Below are 20,905 nucleotides of genomic sequence, written 5' to 3'. Positions count from 1 at the left end.
GCGCGGGCGAATCTCCGTCCGTTCGGGGTGAAATGGGACGGCAATTTATTCTGAAGCGTCCCAGTCATTAACCTCGAGCACGAGCAACTGTACTCGAAGCAATGCCGCGCTGATGGTATTAATAATTTATCAGCGGACGCGCGCGTCGAATCCCTTCCTGAAAGTGGTGTCACTTCGCTACGCGCGCGATCGAATCTGCACGTTCCACCATCGAGTGAAACTGATCGAATCAGCATTCTGCTTCAGCCAGGTTTGCGTTCTGTTACGATAAACGCGGCGTGTCCTTCCGTGGCCAACAATTACAACGCGCGTCAAAGTTGCATCGGTTTAATTATGCAGGCGCCGTTTTCGAAAACGCAGCCAGACCACGGCAGAAGGAAAAGGCGGTCTCGGAAGTTTCGGCAGCGTTACTTGTAATGTATGTAAACTGCCGCGCACTTTGTTAACTTAATCGCGACACGGCGAGAACTTCCAACGATTTAACCCACTATTAGTCTGTTTATGAGAACCAGAGGCGCGACGCATTCCAACGACCCTTTCCGTAGAGGCCAACGTACACACGTACATACATTTTCCCTATTTTTTATACATTTCGTTTCTCTCGGCTTTTTTTTTTTATTTTTTTTTATTTCCAGTATCAGAGTCTAAGGGGATCGTACCTCGATCCTTCTCTTCCCGTGATTACGAGCGCGGGGGTGCGCGCATTTGCCCGCCGAAGAGGAAGCGAATAATAAACGCGAACAGATGAAAGAACCGGGGCGAAAAAAGGAGGAACACGTTAATTACTGTTCACTCGTAATGCGCTCGTGCTGGGCGCGCGCGCGTGCACGTGTACACACGTTTACACCGTTCGGGTAATACGAGATCTCTTCAGCAACGTAGAATTCTCGCTCGGCTCGCTATGAATTTTTCTACTTCCTTCCCTTCGCAGCCAGCCTACGCGAATTAGTATCCGGTAATGTGTTTTCCTCTTATTATTTCTCCTTCGAATCGTAGTAATTTTGCCAATTAACCGTGCTCCGCTCGAACTCGAATATCCGATGTAGTGGTGGCGCAGATAGAGAGGAAGAGAGAGAGAGAGAGAGAGAAAGAGATAGACAGAGAGTGTTTCGCAGCTGGGAACCCAAGAGGTTGGAGTACGGTACGACTTTATTCGTTTCTTTTCGCAGGAACTATTAAGGGCGCCGTACCAATCTAAATCGTCCCTCGTTTTCAGCGAGATTAAATTTCCGGGGTTAATCGTCCCGGCGGACTCTTAATTCGTCGCCTTGATTCGCCGTTCGTCCAGAACGCGCGCTCTGCCTCCGAGGCTGGAGAGCCTCTCTTTCTCTCTGTCCGGTAACGAGCGTGAACTAGGACGTAAATAATTATATAAGTCTGAGGAAGGACCTGCCAACGGAATCGTTTAGTAGGGATTTAAGGGATGAAACAGAAGGATTGTAAATTACTATCTTCGAGGACTTGGCTCACTTCATTAACGGCCTTTCGCGTTCTAGATGCTCTTGATTTCGGCCGAGAGGCCAGCGTACGTTTCCTTTCCACTCTGTTTTTTGTCCCTCGTCCTAGAAGGTACTCGTCGAGAGAAAATATTTCAATGCGAGTTAGTCTCGTCGAGTTAGTTATCGCAGTGGAACAAGTTTTAGAGGCTGTTTTAACTCCTTCAATTATTGATGATATTTCAAAATTCTGAATTTAATATTAATCCTCGCGAAACTAAATTTGATCACGGACAAAATTCTTTCGATAATAGAAGTCTACGCTAACTTTTACTCCTCTTTTACCGGCGCACGAATGGAATTTCACTCGATGTCGTCGAGTAATAACATATTTCCTACCACTTCACCGTGGCGTTCCCCACTTTAATCCGAGCACAATGCTGTCGCGTAGATTTGCGAACGCTCTCGAGCGCCCCGTGGAAAATTTACCGATTTTCGAACGGTCGAAAATCTTTTTACTCCGATTCGATGTCCCATCTTCTAAGCGGCCTCTCGCTGAGCCCGCGAATTTAACACATCATTTCACGTACGACTGCTGTGAGTAAGGATCGCCGGAGGGGGATGAAATTTCCCTCCCTTTGACAGTCGTGACAGTCGATTTAAGGATTTCCTCTGGCCGACCTAGGCGCCGCCACCGGGACAAGGGGTAGGAACTTATCGAAGAAGAAACAGATACTTTCGAGAGGAGACCGAGAAAACGCCCGAGCCCGAACAGTTTCATCCCTCCGCTATCAGAGACGGAAAGAGAGGCGGATACACTCGATTTCAAGTGCCATTCAGGGCTAACAAAAGCCGCTTCGCGTAAAGTTTTCCCAAACGAGTGGCCTAAGGTCACTAATATCGAATTATTTTTCGTGATTACCTCGCTCTTCGTGTAACGACATTGAAGTTGAAAGATTTACAAGTATCTAAAAGCTTGAGTAAAAAAAAAAAGAACATGTACATTTGGGATTTATGGACTTACATTAAAAAATTACTTAGTAAAAATATGGTAGAATGTAAAATATAAAGTAAAATAAAGTAATCATGTTCTTATAAATCTGTAAACCTCTTGTCGTCCACGTACACCCGTAGCGAATATTTCCACTCCACCTATCGAATTTCCTCGAGCTCCCGTTTCGGGCCGCACGTTCTACCTCAATTTCCCTAGGCATTAAACGTTTGAAAAATTCAGTGACACAGACACAGCGATCGTAACACCCGAGCTTGCGCGTCAACTAGAAAATCGTTCCCTTTCGACGAGCAGGCCCCGTGAAAAATGTACGAACGTAGACCCCGATGGGATAAATGAGAAGGAAGTTACGGTGCACTCGAAGCCGTTCGATACTTTACGTCTGCATTACGGTGTATATGTACCACTGGCGAGCGCGGTGTACACCGCGACGTGTTCAGCGACCGCCACATCCGGTACCGCTTTTTATTCATCGATTATTACCGCCGCGCTGCGTCTACCACTGTCACGGACAAGTCTATGAATAACCGCGTGGAAAATGACGCATTCGTATTGCTGTTCCAACGCGATTCGAAATTTCATCCCATTCCGCGAGAAGACGAAAACAACCCTGCATACGCGATCGCCGTTAACCCACTTCCGCGTCGGCGATATCCCGCTTTTCCCGTTCGCGAACAGCTGCCAAATCTACGGACGTAACGCGAATTTTCTTCGCATCATTCCGTCGAGATTATGCAGCGAGGAACGCATTATCGTCGCATGTATATTTATTAACGTCCGCCGTTTAATACCGCGCGTCGCCTCGCGTCGAAAAATCGCCCATTCGAAATGGACACGTACATGCTGAACGGGGAACGAGCTTTTTTACCTATTTAAATTCGAGATGAATGCGGAAATAGGAACGTCGGTGAACCGTAATGTATAATATCGATTCCGTTTGTTCCTTCCGTCGAACTGAATTTTTATCCAACCCCCGTCTCTTCGTAGCTTAGCCTCTTGTAAATGATAGCTAATGGAAACTACTTTGGATACTTTAATTTATTATAAATTGTAGTTAACTAGAATTGATCAACCCTTATACCTTGTTGAGGTAAGAAAATGATTGCTCCAATTTTGCATTCAATATTTTTTATTGATCAATCTCTGCTCGTTTCACGAATTACAAAATTATATACAATTTTTAACTTTAAATCGTCAACCACGGCTATCGTACAACTGTTCTTAAACGGAGACCAAAACGAGTGGAAACAATACAGAGCCTATCTACTCAGAAAGACGAATACGTGGACGTTTACCAAATTTCCCCGTTCGACGAGCCACCCCAAAGCGATCGCTCCCTCCGTAAGGTAACCGACGCACAGGCCCGTGATTTCCTGGGAACGAAAGTGAAAATCGATCGGCACCGCCACGCGTCTGCGTGTTCATTGGCCCACTTTCATTATTTCCTCCTTTTTTTTTCCCTCCCCTTTCCATCCCTTTCGGCCAAGTGTTCTCCTAAGCCTTCGTCGGGTCCAGCCTCGGTTGACGTATCACGTGCCACGGATAATCGACAAGGTGGCACTCCAAGCGAAAAGTTGAAGAGGTCCTTCTGCCTGAAATCGCTCTGGTCCCGAACTTTGAACGTCCCTCGAACCATCCGTTGATTTCCCTCGATTGCATACAGGGTGTGTGGCGAGCAACCGCGACCAGTTCGACGATCAATTCTATCCAACGAAACGAACTAAAAATCTACCGCTAACAAAATTACAGCTTACATCTCGAGAAAAGTATGATTCTCAAGATCGATCGCGTACATTCGCAGAATCAATCGAGAGATTTCTCGTCGATTTTCACCTGGTTGGCGAACACCCTGTATACGATCCAGCGAGTCCTGTGCGCCGAAAACGAGAGGACAGGCAAACGAGATTTAGCTCTCTCAGCGCGCGCGGACCTCTTTTATAATGAAGACCGATGACAACCGGGGGCTTGGCCCCGGAATCGAGTGAAATGCCGGGGGTGGGCCGGAGTGTGTCGGCGTAAGTCGTCGGTTGGGATACCGCTCAGGCTACTAGGCGAGGCCATTCATCCTGATTAGATGCGGTCTCCCACGGGGACAGCCCGGGAATCTCTCGGCGAACGTGCGCGAGTTATTTGCAGACTGCTAGAAAAAAGAACGAGAGTCCCCGGTGCAGCCTCGCTCGCTCTCTACTCTCTCTCTCTCTCTCTCAGTCGCTATCTCCTTGCTGCTACGACGCGGTACAAAGGGGTCCGTCCGGTTTTTTTTTCCCGACGGCGATCAAACAAAATGGACAAGGTAATATTCGCCGGATTGTGCGTGTACCGGGCCGCTCCTTTCATTTTTTTTCTTTTTTACAGTCCGAATGTCAGGGCTTGAGATGCATCAGCGGAGGTTTATTTGGTAGATGGTCAGGTGGAGAGAGAGGTGGATGGATATCGTTTAGAAGTCTGGGCCAGTTTTAGCGTCGAACGCTCCCGCTGCTCTTTCAGATCGAGGCTAATCGTAATTGCCGCAAGCATTTCGAATACATAGACGTGTACACGCCAGTAGTAGTGGAGGATTTTATAAAAATTATTGCGAGTGTCGGCGTTTTACATTTAAAAAAAAAGAAACAGGGAGAGTATATTTAAAAAATTACATTTTAAATACCTATAGACCGTATAGATTTTAATACTCGGCTATTTCCTCGTTTAAACCGTCGTTTAAAAGCGTCGAACGCGACCAGCTCGTGGCAATATTCGAATCGTTTAAACGGCGCTCGGATGTTCAGCAAAACCGAACCGTCGCGTGGTTATTAAATATCGCCGCGGCGCGTCGCATCGTCAGGCGGTGGCCACGCGATGCAACCCCCGCGCGTGGTATCGCCACTTTCACCCGGCGCGTTGTCACGAGAACCCGCGCCGATGTTTCGCCACGGCCACGATATTTCAAAGTGACTCGATGCACACCTAAGCAGCGTTACCCTGAACGCCGACAGTGCAAAAGGGCGTCGCCTTTGCCTCGAGCTCTTCCGCGCCCCCGTGTTCCAGAGCGTGCAACCACCGTCGATCCTACCCTAGCCTCGCGTCACTTCCACTGTTCAGGCCGGAAACTCTTGAAAAACAATAACGCTGTCGTTGACTCTGAATTTTCCGTGGTGGCGGCTCGCCGTTATTTCGTTCCCGGGAGCCTCGAGCATCGCAGGAACGGGAGAGAGGCGGGTGCAGGTAGATTTTCGACCGTATTATTTCCCCTGCGGCACTTTTCCTTCCTTCCTTCCTTCCTGTCCTTCCTCCCTTTCTTTCCGTTCACGGTCTCCTTGCCGCACTGGTGACTCGCGAGAGAAAGAAGGAAGCGGCAAGCTCGTCACCGCGACGGAGTTACGCCCACGACTTTTCCACTTGTTCGGCCAGGCCCGGAACGAGAAAAAGGGACGGCGCATCGGTGCGCGCGAGGGGATGGAACCGTCTACGAGTCTCTGGTGGAGAAAAACTGAGAACCAAACCGTGACGACCGGACGAGCGGCGTTAACTTTCGGCACTTTCAACTTTGATGGGATTTTCCTCTCTTTTCTTGCACCCACCATCTCCCGGGATGGTAGCCGAGCGGGGCGAGAATGGCGTCTTTCTATCGCCGCTGTATTACACGGCTGGATATCGTCCAGCCTTTACATATTACAACGCCGCGGAACTTTCGACACTTCCGGCACGGTGGATAATCCGCGTAAGTGAATCTCCTCCCCAGCACCAGTAATTGTGAGTTACAGCTGCGGATGTGGTTGGGTGCGTTGCGAGACTTGTTTCGCTACGCGTTCCTCGCCAGTTTTTATGATGTATGACTGTTGTTTCATCGCGATTATTAATTACCGTAATCCTGTATTGATTTTACGGGATAAATTGTTATTTCACTGTGGCTATTCGTTTTCGTTACGTTACGAATGATATCTACATTTATGTGAAAATAATTTCGTGTTTTTCACTGAAATTGCCGGCGAACCTGAAAGAAAAACACGAGCGGAAGTTGAAACGAAAATTTTCGAATCGCGTATTAATCATACACGCGGCGTCATTTGCGAAAGTACGGCTCATAAATGCTCATTAAAAATGTACACGACACGTATGGTCCATAAATGTGTCCGCCGTTTAATTCGCCACTGAATGAATCGCGACGATATTCGCGCATTGCTTCGCGTCCCGATACACGCACAATTTGCATATATAAATTCGTAATATATATCGAACGGCGTAGTTTCATTTTAATCAGGGAGTCACGATTCGCTGTATCGCGATTATAAACTACATCCGATTGTTATGAAATTTTTGTGCGCCCCGGAATTAAATTACCCGGAATAATCGCGATTAAAATTATTCGATACGCGTGTAAGTAAATTAACGTTCCCGTCGAAGGATCGAGGTTCAATCCGTGCACGATTTTCACATATTTTTCGCCAACTTCGAATTAATATATACGAACGGAACGACTCGATTTCAGATATTATCCCCGTGCAAAATACGATTACGAAGGGAGAGAGGGTGGTTCCTTCGTAGCTGTCGAGTCGGAAATTCGCGATCCCATCGTCGACGAATTTCGCGGACGAATTTCGAAACGCATAAATAGCTTGGAGCTCGGTAATGTCCGCCTGGACGACGGGAAATTTCGCTACAACGGCTAAAGGGCGAAACAGGACACACGGCCCCCGACAAAACGAAAAACCGTTCCGCCGCCAGCTACCCCTCTTCGGTTACGTTCGCATTTTGTTCCGGGCCCGTATTTTCTCGAATATTTAATATCAGCGACGCGCGTGCACGTACTCGAATAATATGTGCGTTCGCAGTAAATCCAGGAGCGCATCGCGCTCAAATCGGCCGTAACTTTCAGCGGGAAATTCCGGGGGCCGATTCCACGGGACCGACGTGACGCCAGGACCGTCGGGATCTCGCCCGTTTCCCGTCCACCTTAAATCCGGTTTAAGAGCTTCCGGAAGCTCCAGACTCGTTCGCAGAGGTAGAAACTTTCATCATTAAGTAAACGGTGGCTGGGATTTTCATGCTGATTCCCTCGCCGCCTGTTCCCTTCTCGCTCTCGATCTTCCTCTCCCTCTCTCTCTTTCCTTCTCACGTTCTGTCGCGTGCGTGTCGCTCCCGTGCCATCCCTCTCTGGCCTTCGTTCACGCCGTTTAGATATATCCTTCATCCGACAAATCGTCGCTTTTAACTGGTCTTCTCGCGCGTTTATCTACGAGTTCTCTGAGAACGTCGCGAGTTAGGCACACGTTTGTGCTACGTAAATTGTTTGACTTAATACCGCACGGATTGGCGTTTGGTATAGTCTTGTATTTGCAACGTGCACAGAGCGGTGTTTGTCTCGCGCTCTGCTACGCGCTAGAGTCGCATTTTATGTTTGCGAACTTGTCGGTAACCAAATAAGACGCCTCGAAACGAGACTGTTGGTTTCCAATAAATACCCTAGAATTGTTCTGGACTCTATAGCAAGAGGAACCAAAAAAACGTAGTAGCTATATTTCAAGCTTCCGCAAAGTGGAAACATGTTTCATTTCAGAGTTCGTACCTTCTCCGCGGTGCATAACTTCGCATCGCTACCGAAAAACCGGACGAACGCGCGCGAAACGAGCCTGGCCGTTCAATTTCGGCCGATCCGTCCGGCAAATTAAGCACGAAACGTTAAAAGCGGACTCGCAGCCTAACGTCCGTCGCACTTTATTTATAACCGCGGACTCGAGCCGTAATTCACGCCGAATCGCTATAAAATATTGCCAGAGTCGGAACCGCCCCTACCCACCGTGGCCAAGGGTTCGCGTAAATTCATTCGTAGGAAATACCGCGGCGATATTCGTGCAAATCCGCATACGTTGATCGTCACACTAGCCGCTACGAGCGGAGCAGGCACTTCCACCCCCCTAGGCACGCCGGATCGTATTTTGCGCCGAGATTTAGCGTCCGTCCTGCTCGTTTTTCAGCGCGTGCCACGCAGACCAGCGCGTAATACACACGTACGCACCGAACGAACAAAAGCGCTTTTTAAAACAAATTTATTGCTACGCGACGGGGGTTCGCCGCGAACACGACGGTTACCCGGCCAGCCCACCCCCGCGGGAGAGCACCCCTGACGCGACCCTCGACTCCCCACGAACCCCCTCATTGCCACCGCCAGTGTACCGTGCACCGCGTCCCCCCACCTGTTTCGCGACGCTACACCACCCCGGGCGCAGTCTGGACATTTTACGAGTACGTCCTGCTGCATTTTTAAACCCGTTCCGCCGACGCAACGGAAACATTAGCCCCGTAGCTGTCAGCCCGCGAGTATAATCCAGATGAGCGAGACAAAGAGAGAGAGAGAGAGAAAGAGTGAGAGGACGAGCGAAAGGGAAGGAATATGTACATCGTATAATCGGTGCGGGAGAGCAAATTTTTTTCTTTTTCATTTTTTTTCCCCCTCGACGCGAAAAAAGCGAAAAGCCGACTCCACCACCTGTCGCCCGGGCTAAAACGTTGATCCGATTAGCGGTACGTCCGATGACGAACGGTCCGAACGATCGACACCGCTATGATTCTTCGCATCGTTACGCATCGCGTTTCCCCGTTTGATGCTGGTTGTTCATTTGTATCGGCGGGGATTACGTGCATTTAATTTCGCGCGCAAGGTTCACGCAGAATTGTCAAACTTTGCGACCGTAACTCGTTCTAGCTGATCGTTTTCTCCGACTAATATCTTCGATTAGATCTTTGAAACGTTCGCAAGTGTATCGTGGACATTGAAGAAACTCGATGCAAGCACTCGCGCAATTTATTCCGTAGGAGCTTAGTCACGCGTGCACCAAGGAACGCCGTATTTCTATCAAGCTAAATCTTCATGATAAATCGCACGTCTCGGCGGTAAAACAGAGCAACAACGAAATTAATGAAATCACTCGCGCAAGCGGTGAACCTCGCGTGAGCCACGCGTGAACTCGCGTTCCCCATAATCCACAGGATGGTTATCATTCGTCGTGGTACCACCCGTTTACCTTCTGGAATGTTTGGTAACGGTACGAATCCATTGTTCTGCGATGGTAAATTGGCATAAGCGCGTGTCATCTCGACGAGGTTCGACTCTCGAAGACGTGTTTAATACACGTTCGCCATCAGTTTCCTCGACGAGGCGTAGCGAAAGAACGCGGCTGACGAAGGTGGCGGTTGATTGAAAAATGCACTCGTGCTCGTCATCGTGCACGAACGCTCGTTACCCGTACGTCTGAGCCACCGCCGTGGGAGAAGCCGCAGGCACAAATTGCGGAAACGGTAGACACGTTCGCAGGCTTCGAGCGGACGCTCCTTGCGAGCTCACCTTCCGGTCGACCGGACTCTCGTTTGTGCCAGCCTGGGCAACAGTGTGCGAATAAAGGACACGTATGGATCTTTCCACAGCCTCTGTGTATATGTATACAGGGTGATTCAGTTGACTCGTGCACTGAGAGTTCCAAGAAAAACGTATGCGAAGCGAAGATCGTACTTTTTAAGGTATCTACGATGGAAGTTTGCGATATGAACCACCTTTATGACTTATATTCGGTAAGAAGTAGCTTTAGAAATGATGTATTAACATGTTATGATGGAAATACACTAAGAAACATGAACGCATCATTTGTCTGACCATGGAGACGCTCGAAATACATATTTCAGTAGTAAAGGTCAATGATTCAAACGCGCTTTAAAACACAAGACGTTCCCAAGGACTACTTTAACAACTAATCGTACTTTAGATTTGTATTGTCCAATGCCTGTTTCAGTACTTTATCATCGAGAAATGCTTCGCAAAAAATCCCAGCAAATTTGAAAGTTTCGCGTAAAAATAATTAGTAGAGGAAAACGTACATTTGGTCAGAAAATCACGCGACTTTTTCAACCGATTCTCTATCTCATATAACGGATGGTTCACGGGTAATTTCTGGTGACAGAATTAGGTGAATCAGCCTGTAGACGGTAGGTGAACGTGGATCCAACTGTCGCCGTGGGCAGGATGGAAAACCGGCATCAGACATACCCGCGCCTCGGTCTCGCCGACCCGGTTTACCTCGTACACAACCACCGCGGCCAGGGAATTAGAGCGTGAACGTATCGTCTGTCTTGAGACCAGGGACGCTGATGAGCGACCGCGGACGCGGGATATACGTCTGAAAACTAGCTGGGAAACGAGCGCGCCACGGGAAATTGTCGCGATTTACTCGGCTCAACTTGATTAAAGTGCCTCGGCCCGTCGAAGTCCTATCGATCGACGCGGTTCGCTGTTTGGACTGCTGACTGCTGTTTGTCCCGAGGAAAGGTACGACATTACTGCGAGAAAGTGTAACGTCGAATCGGTGGACAGTTTCTAGCGACCGGTTATCTCATAAATCCGATCGAGAAACCTGTAAAACTCGACCAGCCCAAATTAGAGGAACGAAACGTTGCACTCTGCATTTCGAGCGTTCTAAAAGACGATTGTAAGACAGAATGGATGGAAGATCAGACTCGTTTCAGATTCTGCATCGTGCACGTAGAAACAGGCGATGGTAATTTTGGTGGACAGGCGCGAACTCGGGTCGAGAGAATCTCAGGGAATCAGAGCGTGAACGGAATACGGAAGTTTCGAGAGCGAGGATCGAAGAGCGTCCGCGAAGGGAGTTAAAACGGGAGAAGAGTCGCCCGCTGAGCACAATTAACGATGCAATTTTTACATGCTACGCCGTGGACGGAGCCCCGTGCTAATTGGATCGAAGAAATAGTGCCAGCCGTTTCTAGGATCTCGGGAAGATATCGGCGCAGGGAACGCACGGTAATTAAGTCGGGCGCAAAAGCAGGGATCGAGCGAGGGGGTGGTTCGCGTTCGCGCGACGCGACTGGCTGCCCCGTGGAAGGAAAACGAGCCGCGAGAAAGAAAGAAGAGGAGAGACGCGAGTCGAGGAAATGTATGTACCCGTGCCGGATATAACGTTTGCATTTCAATGTAGGTGCGCGGCGTAAGAACGTTCGAAATTTCTATAGAATGGCCGGCTGGGGTGGAGAGAGAATGAGAACAAAGCAACTTTACGCGCGTATATATATATATATATATATATTGTCGCAATATTTCTGATATTCTACGCGGCGCTCTACTCTTTCACCGTTGATTCGGTGGAAGAGGGTGAACTGGGGCGTGAATACGCCCTCGCGCCTCCGAGAGGGTTGGCCACGACCTGGCGAACGCGAATCGAAGGAACGACGGGACTGGTTAGATAGCGCGCCCGGTAATCTATTGCAGCTCGGTTTCAACCGTTGCGTTCGGCGAACGAAGAAGAGACCCCGGAGGATCGTGGAATTGTCTCTTACAAAAATATCCCCTTCGTACGGATATTTCACGTTGGATTTGAGGACGACCGATTCGATTATGAACCGGATACGATATCGTTTCGCGGTGAAAGCTTCCATCGCACCGCCGCGGCGGAGTTTTGATCGCGAGGCGCTTTAAATAAAATGGAAGATTATTCGAAACCTTTTCCTGACAAAATACACTATTTATATGTACGCTCCAATGCACGATTGTCTGACATACCGTTACTATACACCGTTTGCGCATTCATGGGCTTTTTATTGCACGACATTTTGGTTTTATTCCGAACTGCGAACACATGCTGGTAAAGTTTGTCGTGAAATATGTCAAGAATCGTTTTTATAAGTTACACAAGAACAGCAGAAGTATGCGCTTCTTCTTTTCCCGCGGCACTCGCACAACTGTGATCAAGAACTGCAGTCTCGATAAAATAAACTCGTCGCAGACCGTGACACAAGCGAGCCACGCTCCTGCGTTACAGATAGCGTTGGTTTTGCAGCGTGCTCTCTGAACGGAAAGCAATTGGACCGAGCAACCCGCCGTGTGTTGTTTAGAGCGAGAAATCGAAGAATCGCGGACCGTGGCAGCGGAAGACAATACCGTCGCTGCGTTTCGCGTAGGAGGATAGAAAGGAGCGAGCACGCTGGGAAATAAGGCGAAGTCCGCGGGAAAAGGGATGAGAATCTTCGCTCGTACATGCCGCGCGTCCATCCATCACGAGCTGACAACTCGCCTACTCTGACCTGCCACTTCTCCATCACCTCGCGTTTAGATTATCTCCTACGTCGCTGCCTCTCTCTCGTCCCGAGGAACTCATTCTCTTCCTTCTATTATTTCCTACTCGCCAAGATTTTCACTTCGACGCGTGCGGATGCTTATTCAATCGATTTCAAACGACCCAGAAGAACACTCGTTCCACTCGCGATCAATTGACCGTCCAATGGACCAACGACTTGCAACCGATCGAATGTTTTAAGACTACTTGACGCGTGAAACAGTACGAAAATAAATTCGTCGCGTAGTTGTCCTATACCAATACAGAGAAAGTTACGTCGCCATTTTACCAGTTTCGAAGCTATTTAAAAAGCGCTCTTCAATCTTTCTTTTTGTGACAGTTTTCATGGATTTTTCTGAAAAATACCATCGCCAAAGAATTTTTATCCGACCGACTATTAATCACACGAAACTTCGGACTATTTTTTTTCATTTCGACTCTCGTATGATATTCGAGTCGGTTTGAGTCGAGCGTGAAATATTTAGTACTCGCGAAATTTATCGATTCCCTTTGACACGTTTCGATGCGCGCATTTGGTGCATTAGAACGGTATCGATTCATTAAACTAGCTTTTCTTTACGCGCTCTTCCTACGAGGTTGCGATGTTTAACGAGGTCTGGATGAGAGAAAGGCGATGCTCCGCCGCTATCCTTTCAACTCGTTTGCGTCGGGTACTGCCTAATGGTTCCACGGAAAATTGTTACTCGGTCGTTCGCCTCCTTATATTTCGTATCGGTTCGGCTCGTCGCGAAACTACGAGATACTTAAACGTGTTTACTGATAGCAGACGGTAGAGACATAACGGAGCTTCTTTCTGTCTGTCTGTCTCTCTCTCTCTCTCTCTCTCTCTCTCTCTCTCTCTCTCTCTCTCTCTCCCCCTCTCTGGGTGAAATGAAAGGAAGGTACGATGCGCATTCCCGGTGATAACCGGAGAGAAAGGAAAAAAGGAGCGAGCCTTGTCTTTGCTGTTGCGAACAGCCGACCGTGAGGGAGGGAAGCGGAAATTATACTTTTATTGGTCGCGATTAAAATAGAATTTTCTCGTCTTAAATGGAATTAAACGGACCGGAGGCGGACGCTGTTTGTAAACCAGGCTGCTGTAGTTAATAAGGTTCCGTCGGTTTAAAGGGCGATTATTAAAAATGTATTTCCACGTCAGGGAGCAGAGACGCTTGTTAATCGTCCGGCCAACAATTTTCTGGAACCCGGAATCGAGTCTGGTTTACTTTATCAGCCGTTTCCTCCGTTTCAGAGCGAATCAACGGCCGTGCACGCAGGATTTTAATTAATTCCACGTCTCTGCACGCGCGCGCCTCATCGTCCGCTCTGATCTCGCCAGACTAGTACCGATTATTTCGGTTGTTTCAATTAGAGCGGGGGTTGGCCCTTTAAACGGACGCGAAAGACCGACAATCCAACTTAATTGCATTCTTTCCGCGGCTCCAACGTCTGTCATTCCGCCTCTGGCGTTCCGTGTGGCGAATTATAGAAATAAAAAAAGAGAGAGGAGAAAGAACGAGAGGCCCCGGAGGGACGCGCACAGGCCTGGTTCGAGCGCGAAAAACAGAGCAGCCAGACACGCGTCGGCGAGATTGTTCCGTACATACGCCGACGATCCGCGTTCTCCGCGCCGGTACAAATAGGGTGGAATGATGGATATGATAAGCTGTCCAGATAACGGACGAGGGTTGTTTTCAATACATCAAACATGGTTAACCTTCCGGCGAGGTCCGCTCGAGAGAAGTCCATGAAGGAAACCGTTCGACTATAAAACGAAAAGGAACGAACGCGGATAAAACTATGATTTTATAACAGGGTAAGCTAGAAGATGGATGCTGTAGACAGCGTATGTTTAGTTTGAAAGTTTAGAATTAGTAAAAAATTATTTTCCTCGGTAAAAAGCATTGTTCAGAATGTTTGGTGACTTAAAAATCATATGAAACTGAAAATCGTAGTTAAGGGAAGACTGCTAAGGATAATTAGCAATATTTCCATGTATAAATAACTATAGACGATGGAAATGAATGAAAAGTCAAACTAGGAACGGAAATGCTGAACGTAGGAGGACTGGACTCTCTGAAAAATGCGTCAAGTTCGCAAGGAAATTCCTTAGCTTCCGAAACTGGAACACGAGACGATCTCTGGCGCGGTGCGACGTGGAACGCGATTACTTTTCAGATTGGGTCCCTTAAAGAAGATCACGGTCGCGAGTAGCCGGACAAGCAGCCTGATTAATCAGGGCCCGCTGATTAGAGAGACCCAACCCGGAAAACTCGAGTCCGCAATTACACGTTCGCGCTCACGTACTCGACCTTTCCGTTTGATTAACGTCGTACTTTCGCCCCCGTCCTTCTTTCCGCCTTCTTCGCGCGATCTTTTCCTCCAGCCTGCCCTCTTCCCGTTGCCATTTCCGCCGGGCAAGTAGCCTCCCTCTCGAATCGCACGCGAACGCGATCCGGCGCGGTCGCGCGCACGCACAGACGCGGAGGAAATCGAATTTGTGACCGCGAAAGCGCGACGAGCTTTTCCGTGCGATATTCGCGGCAATTCGCAGAAAGTACACGGAAAAGGAACGTGATCGAAATTCGATAACTCGCGACCACGGTGCCACTCGTCGAGCGCCCCTTTGCAGAGGCCAACCACCCCCGCGTCGCGCCGTTCCGCTCGCGGAACGAAAACGGAACGATCTTGGAATAAACATTCGAGAAAATTGCTCGAGGCGCGGCTTTGTGACGTTAAATTGTCTCGTTAGTGCGGCCAGCCGCGTCTCCGTCGTGCCCGTCTCGCGTTTCATTTTAATTGTAAACACTAACTAAAATGCACAACTGCGAACGCCGCTGGCAATTACCGTGATTCGCGGCGAAAGTTCCTCGTTGCGCAAAAATTCGAGGACTTTGTTCCGGTACTCGGTGAACGCTCCTTGCCGCGCTCGCGATTCCAGGCTTTTAGCGACAGCGGCTGCAGAATTCGAGCTACTCGAGCCTGTGTGCGCGGCCCCTGAATCCGAATAATTATTCCATTCCTAATAACGCTAACTTTTGCACGAGGAATAAGTAAATCGCTTTAAAAAGCTCGAGAGAACACGTTCGAAAGGTATCAGAATTCGTACACCGTATATGACCGTGAAAATACCCACCCTTCGCTTCTTAAAAGACAGAATAGAGGAACGCAGCGAGCAAGTAATCGCGGAGCGCCAAAGAATTTGATCAAGAGACTCGATTCGACACGGCCAATCCGTGTGGAATAAAATTCCGAGGGTGACGGAATTCATAGTTTCGGGACGCGGCGCGACGTGGCCCGGGCATTTTTCTCAGCCGCAGGTGGGGAGCCTGGATGTATGTAAATTCTGTCGGATGCGGCTGGTACCCGTCGTACACCGCAACGAACAAACAAAGACAACGCCACGCCATCAGACGTCTCCAAGTATTTCCACTATTCTCTCTCGACTCCGCCGTTCCATCCCGCCCTTCCCAATTCCAGCCTCCCCCAGCGCGCACCACCGTCGTTCTGCCGCCCTCACTCTCTCTCTCTCTGATACTCTGCACCGTTGCACCCGCTGAAGATACGTACGCGCGGAAGACAGATACGTCAGGACGAAAGTCAGAATTTTATTTCCCGCGATGCTCCTTTCCCTGAGCCCCTTTTCCTTTCTTCTCGCCCAGCCGCAGGTCGCCCTGGCGAGAGGACTTCAGCCTTTTCTCTATCTCGCGTCAACGGCGACGGAATAGCGTATCAAAACTGCCAGAGACGACCGGGGACGGGGCTGTGCCCGAGGGTTGACAGTCTTTGCGGTGCAGGGATCACGCGTAGCCGACCGCCGGAACGCCAGACGTCTCTCGTGAAAATCCTGTTTCCGAAACGCGGGTAGGATCGTTTCTCATCCGTGAAACCGGTGAGTACAGCGGAAACGAGACTGGAATCGCGGCCATCCGAGGCCTATTACCCACGGAAAATGGAATTGGGTTCTGATCAAACGAGTCGGTTGTGTTACGTCTGTTAAGATGGTGGCACGAGGGGGTGGGTATTGCGATGCTGGTAGATACCAGCGGATTTCGATAAATTGCTACGAGAAACGGAAGATCGTAAATGAGTTGTACTTTTATTTTTGTATGATACACGGTATTTTGTAATTGATTGACGAGGCCCTCGATAAAATAAGGAAGGATTACGTTAGATCGAACTAAAAATGACCAAGCCATTTAAAATGGATGCTAGGAGAAAATGCTCGATAGTATTTATATTTAGCTGCTTGTTGTGCAACGCGATGGCGTCCATTGTCGAGAGGATTAACAAGTTAAGTGTGTCCGGAATACACTACGCGACTCCCGTGCTGATCGATAAAAACGTTGTCGGGGGAGGCTGGTCTACTGGTGGCACAGAAACGTGGCGGATCGACGGTATCGATATCAAAATACGATATTATCGCGAATAATAATGCTGGGACGCGGTGTGCATTCTCTACCGTGATAATTAAACACAGATCGATGTATGAAAATATTTCTCCGCTGACGTGTCCAGGCGAAAACGAGGAGTCCGTATTAATTCTTTACTAAGTCTCGAGGGCGTGTAACAGGGGCGACAAAACCCTCGTGTAGAAAATTCGCCGCGAACACGATAATTGTCGGCGCTTAAAGAAAAAATATCCGCGAAAAGCGATTTCGTTCTCGCGGTGGATTTAATTAAGCGGAATTTCAGGGTTCTCATGGCTAAGCCGTGGGTGTATTAAAGAAAATTATATCTCTTAGCCGCGGCGCATAAAGCTGTTTTAAGTAAGCCGGCTCGTATTAAAAAATACCTTCTGTATTTCTTTCCGCTCGGCCGTGGGAGGCGTCGTAAACGTAATTTAATTTCCTCGTGAAACTCCGGCGAGCCGGCGTAAAATCGGAACCACCCGCCCCGATTCTGAGCGAGCGCTGTTACGCGTGCACGGTTAGGTTTCATAAGCAAGAACCGTAATCCGGGGATTATATTTGCGGCACTTCATTCGCTTCGAATCGGCCGCGTTATCTTCATAAACTTTTGATAATACACCCCTAATCTTTATGGGCATGCGTACACGGGATTATCGTGGATGTAAAACGGTACTTTTATGCAAGATACATACATCATATACTGGATAAGCTAACGTAAATGGAGTACACGCGGAGCGACGATGCGAGTTTCTATTATTTATCACACCCTCTTTGAATAAAAGTACCATTTCCATTGGAACAGTAGTTTTAAGTTATCTCATAGAAAATGACTTAATTAGAAGCTGTATTCGCAATATAACCCCGATAAACTCTTCGGTTCCGATTGAATGTTAATTGGCAATTAAATAAAACTGTTAAATAAAGCGATCCACGGAACGTTACGATATTGCGCTCCGCCTCTATCGCTAATTAGTTTTAATTAATTTCCATTAACGGTGAAACGTGGTCACCTTGCTCCGCGTAGCCATTTAATTGTAATTTATTCGTTCAACCCTTAACCGATAACTTTCACGCAATACCAATTCCGCATCGATAGGTAGGAAAATGAATTCGTTATACCCTAGATTCTCTCTAAGATAACAATAAAAATATTTGCAATCGCACATCCCAATTAGAGTTAACGTCGCCTCGATCGAGACGGCTCGAATCGAGGTGACTCGATTAACGCGGACACGGCTTAAAGGGCACGATCTACCGAGCGAGCGGCATCAATCGCGTGAATTTCGCAGCTCGCCAAAATTCAAGGAGGCGGCCGCAAATTAAACGCCGCTCAGCCATTGAATAAATCGTCGAAGCTAATTAATAGACCGAATCCACGGTTGGACGGGCTGCTCGAGCGGAGCGTAACACATTTCACGACGGCCTCCGGTTGGCAAGACGTTGCCCCGTATCTGATCACACATTAATCCAGGACAAGCTGCGGGAGCGGTAGCAATTCGGCAACTTAATTAAACCAATTAATATTGGTAGCGACCGGAATGACGACCGATCGGTATCGGGCAACCGTTTCCGATATCTCAGAACCGAGCGTGTCCGCAGATTTGCTCGATGAACGTACGCTGCCAGTTACGATTATTTGTGTAACGATTCGAGCCTGCGAACTTTCGTGTACGCTTCTACGCTGCACGTTTCACAAGACACGGACGTGCAAAGAAATAATGGAATTGCAACGATTTCCATTTAAAACACATTTCGACATTTTTTGAATTTGTTTGACAACTTTGAATTGTCGTGGAAAAATACGTCTATGATTCCAGAGATGATGAACAATTATATTAGCAGTCCATCGATTAAGATTAGAATCCTGAAGTATCTCAAAGAGTATAATTATTGACTCGTATCACTGATTTCTTAAGCAAAGTCTGAACGTAACGAAGAGGATCGCGATACGATAACGAAGATGAACACGTCCTGTAAAATATGAACAACGGTCTTTACCAGTAACGGGATAACAATTATCGAAAGGTATGGGATCGTGGCACGCTATCGATCCGCAAAGTGTCCGCGTCAGTCACAGGCTTTTCCCATGGACAGATCAAACGGGCACGCAACAACGAACGAGAAAGAGAGAGAAAGAGGGAGTCCAGTCTGGATTTAATTGCTCGGAGCCTGTTCCGTTCTGCAAATGCCGCTGCATCGGCGAGATAAAATCCTCTCGTTTTAATTATTTTTCGCTAACGATTCATGCACCACCAAGACAGCGCACACTGGTGGAAACGTCGTCCAAAAAAAAAAAATTAATAATAACGCACGTGACAGAATAGCGTGAAATCTGATTAGCCTGTCCTCTCTGCGAAACGAGAAGATCCCCAAAAATCTGTCCAGCAACGGTAATAAATAATGCGTGGCTTAATAGAGCTCGAGTAGTAAATAATTGGTGGATCGGAGCGTGCAACTAAATGATCAATTAATTTTACATGATTTCGGATATAACAGCGGGCCAATTCATTTCTCGCCTAGCAATTATCGAGTCGCTGGATGCATAACCTGGCCACGAGTTCTTGCCTGCGATGGAGCAAACAAGCCTGCTCCGCGATTCATCGGAATTTGTACGTGCAGGCATTTCGATAAGATCGATCCCAGCCGATTATCCGCGCCTTAGTTGGCACTGTAGCTGGACGAATGAAAGACAGAGAGAGCGAGATACAAAATTTATGATCCGTAGAAAAATCGAGGAGAGCGCGGGTCACTCGAGCGAACGGTCAACTTGCAAAACTTAATTACGCCTCTACCATTTCTGCCCCTACTATATATAAACATGAAATTATTACCGTTTTGCTTGCAAAGAGCGGCCAGATGAAAAGATCGCCTCTAAATATAGACGGTGCACATATCAAAGGAAAACTAATTTAATTCTTGAAAGAGGTAAAGTGAATTGGGTCAGGGGTCAAGATAGCTTCGAGGTGCATACCTTTAATATCATCTAATATCTGCTGTACGTAGAATAATAATGCAAACGGACTTTTCAAACCAACTAGACTTCCACTTTCCTGAATAAAAAGTTCCAAGAAATTATGAAACTCGTTCGACGTCCCAGCCTATCGATCCGCGTAACGATCCGCGTAACGATCGGTCGCGCGATCCCACCAAGGGTGGCCCCACCGTGTATATGATAAAATTAACTGGGAAAAGTTGTCGTGCCCACGGACGTTTTGCAATTTCGCTTGTTTACCCAGCAAACGCAATAAGCCCTTTTCGGGTCCGCGACTCGGAAACAGCCGATTAATAAATATCCGCGCGTAATTAATTGGATCGCAATCAGACAGAACGGACGCGCGTTATTAAATTTTCACCGCGGCTAGCCATACGGGGCCTCTCTCTCTCCTCGCGGGATCGTTCCCCGCCCGTAATTTCGTCGGACGTTTGCTCGCCTAATAATTTACGAGCCTCAACGTCGTATTAATGTATTTCTTTCATGACACGCGTCCCGCCCGCCCTGCCGCGCTGACTATAATTGCGCCGCGAACGTAACAGCCGGTTTCTAGTAGCACAAAGAGCGCAGCGTGCACGGGCAAACACTACGAGCAACCGTTTCAAACCAGGCCTCTCCATTCGAAATCCGCGCAATTAAGCACACGTTCGCTTCATCACTCCCGGCTTCAACGAACAGAGGGATGACGCCGATGGTTGGTCCGCTTCGTTAGCGTGCGCGATGTATTTTTTGAACGTGCCTCGGAAGAACGCCGAAAAGTGGACCTCGCGTTGAATCGCGCTCGAATTCGTCGTCAATTAACACGCGTTAATACGCTCGAACCAGAAAAAACAGCGAAGACTATCGTCGACGGGGTTAACAACTCGATGAAATATCGAATCGACTCACAGCAGGCTATCGCGAGAGAGGCGTCAAAGGTCCATTAACGCATGTTAATAACCCCTCGCTCCGCTGGC

General features: G+C 48.2%; 1 protein-coding gene across 1 annotated transcript in view; it reads right to left on the bottom strand.

The window, feature by feature from the left end:
- The window catches only part of Sema2a (Semaphorin 2a), a 436,386-nt gene that overhangs the window by 376,777 nt on the left and 38,704 nt on the right, over positions 1 to 20,905 (bottom strand). The window lies entirely within an intron of this gene.

Source organism: Xylocopa sonorina, chromosome 3, assembly GCF_050948175.1.
Source record: "Xylocopa sonorina isolate GNS202 chromosome 3, iyXylSono1_principal, whole genome shotgun sequence".
NCBI lineage: Eukaryota > Metazoa > Arthropoda > Insecta > Hymenoptera > Apidae > Xylocopa > Xylocopa sonorina.
The sequence above is the reverse complement of the archived record's forward strand: the minus strand, read 5'-3'. Positions and strand labels throughout refer to the sequence as shown.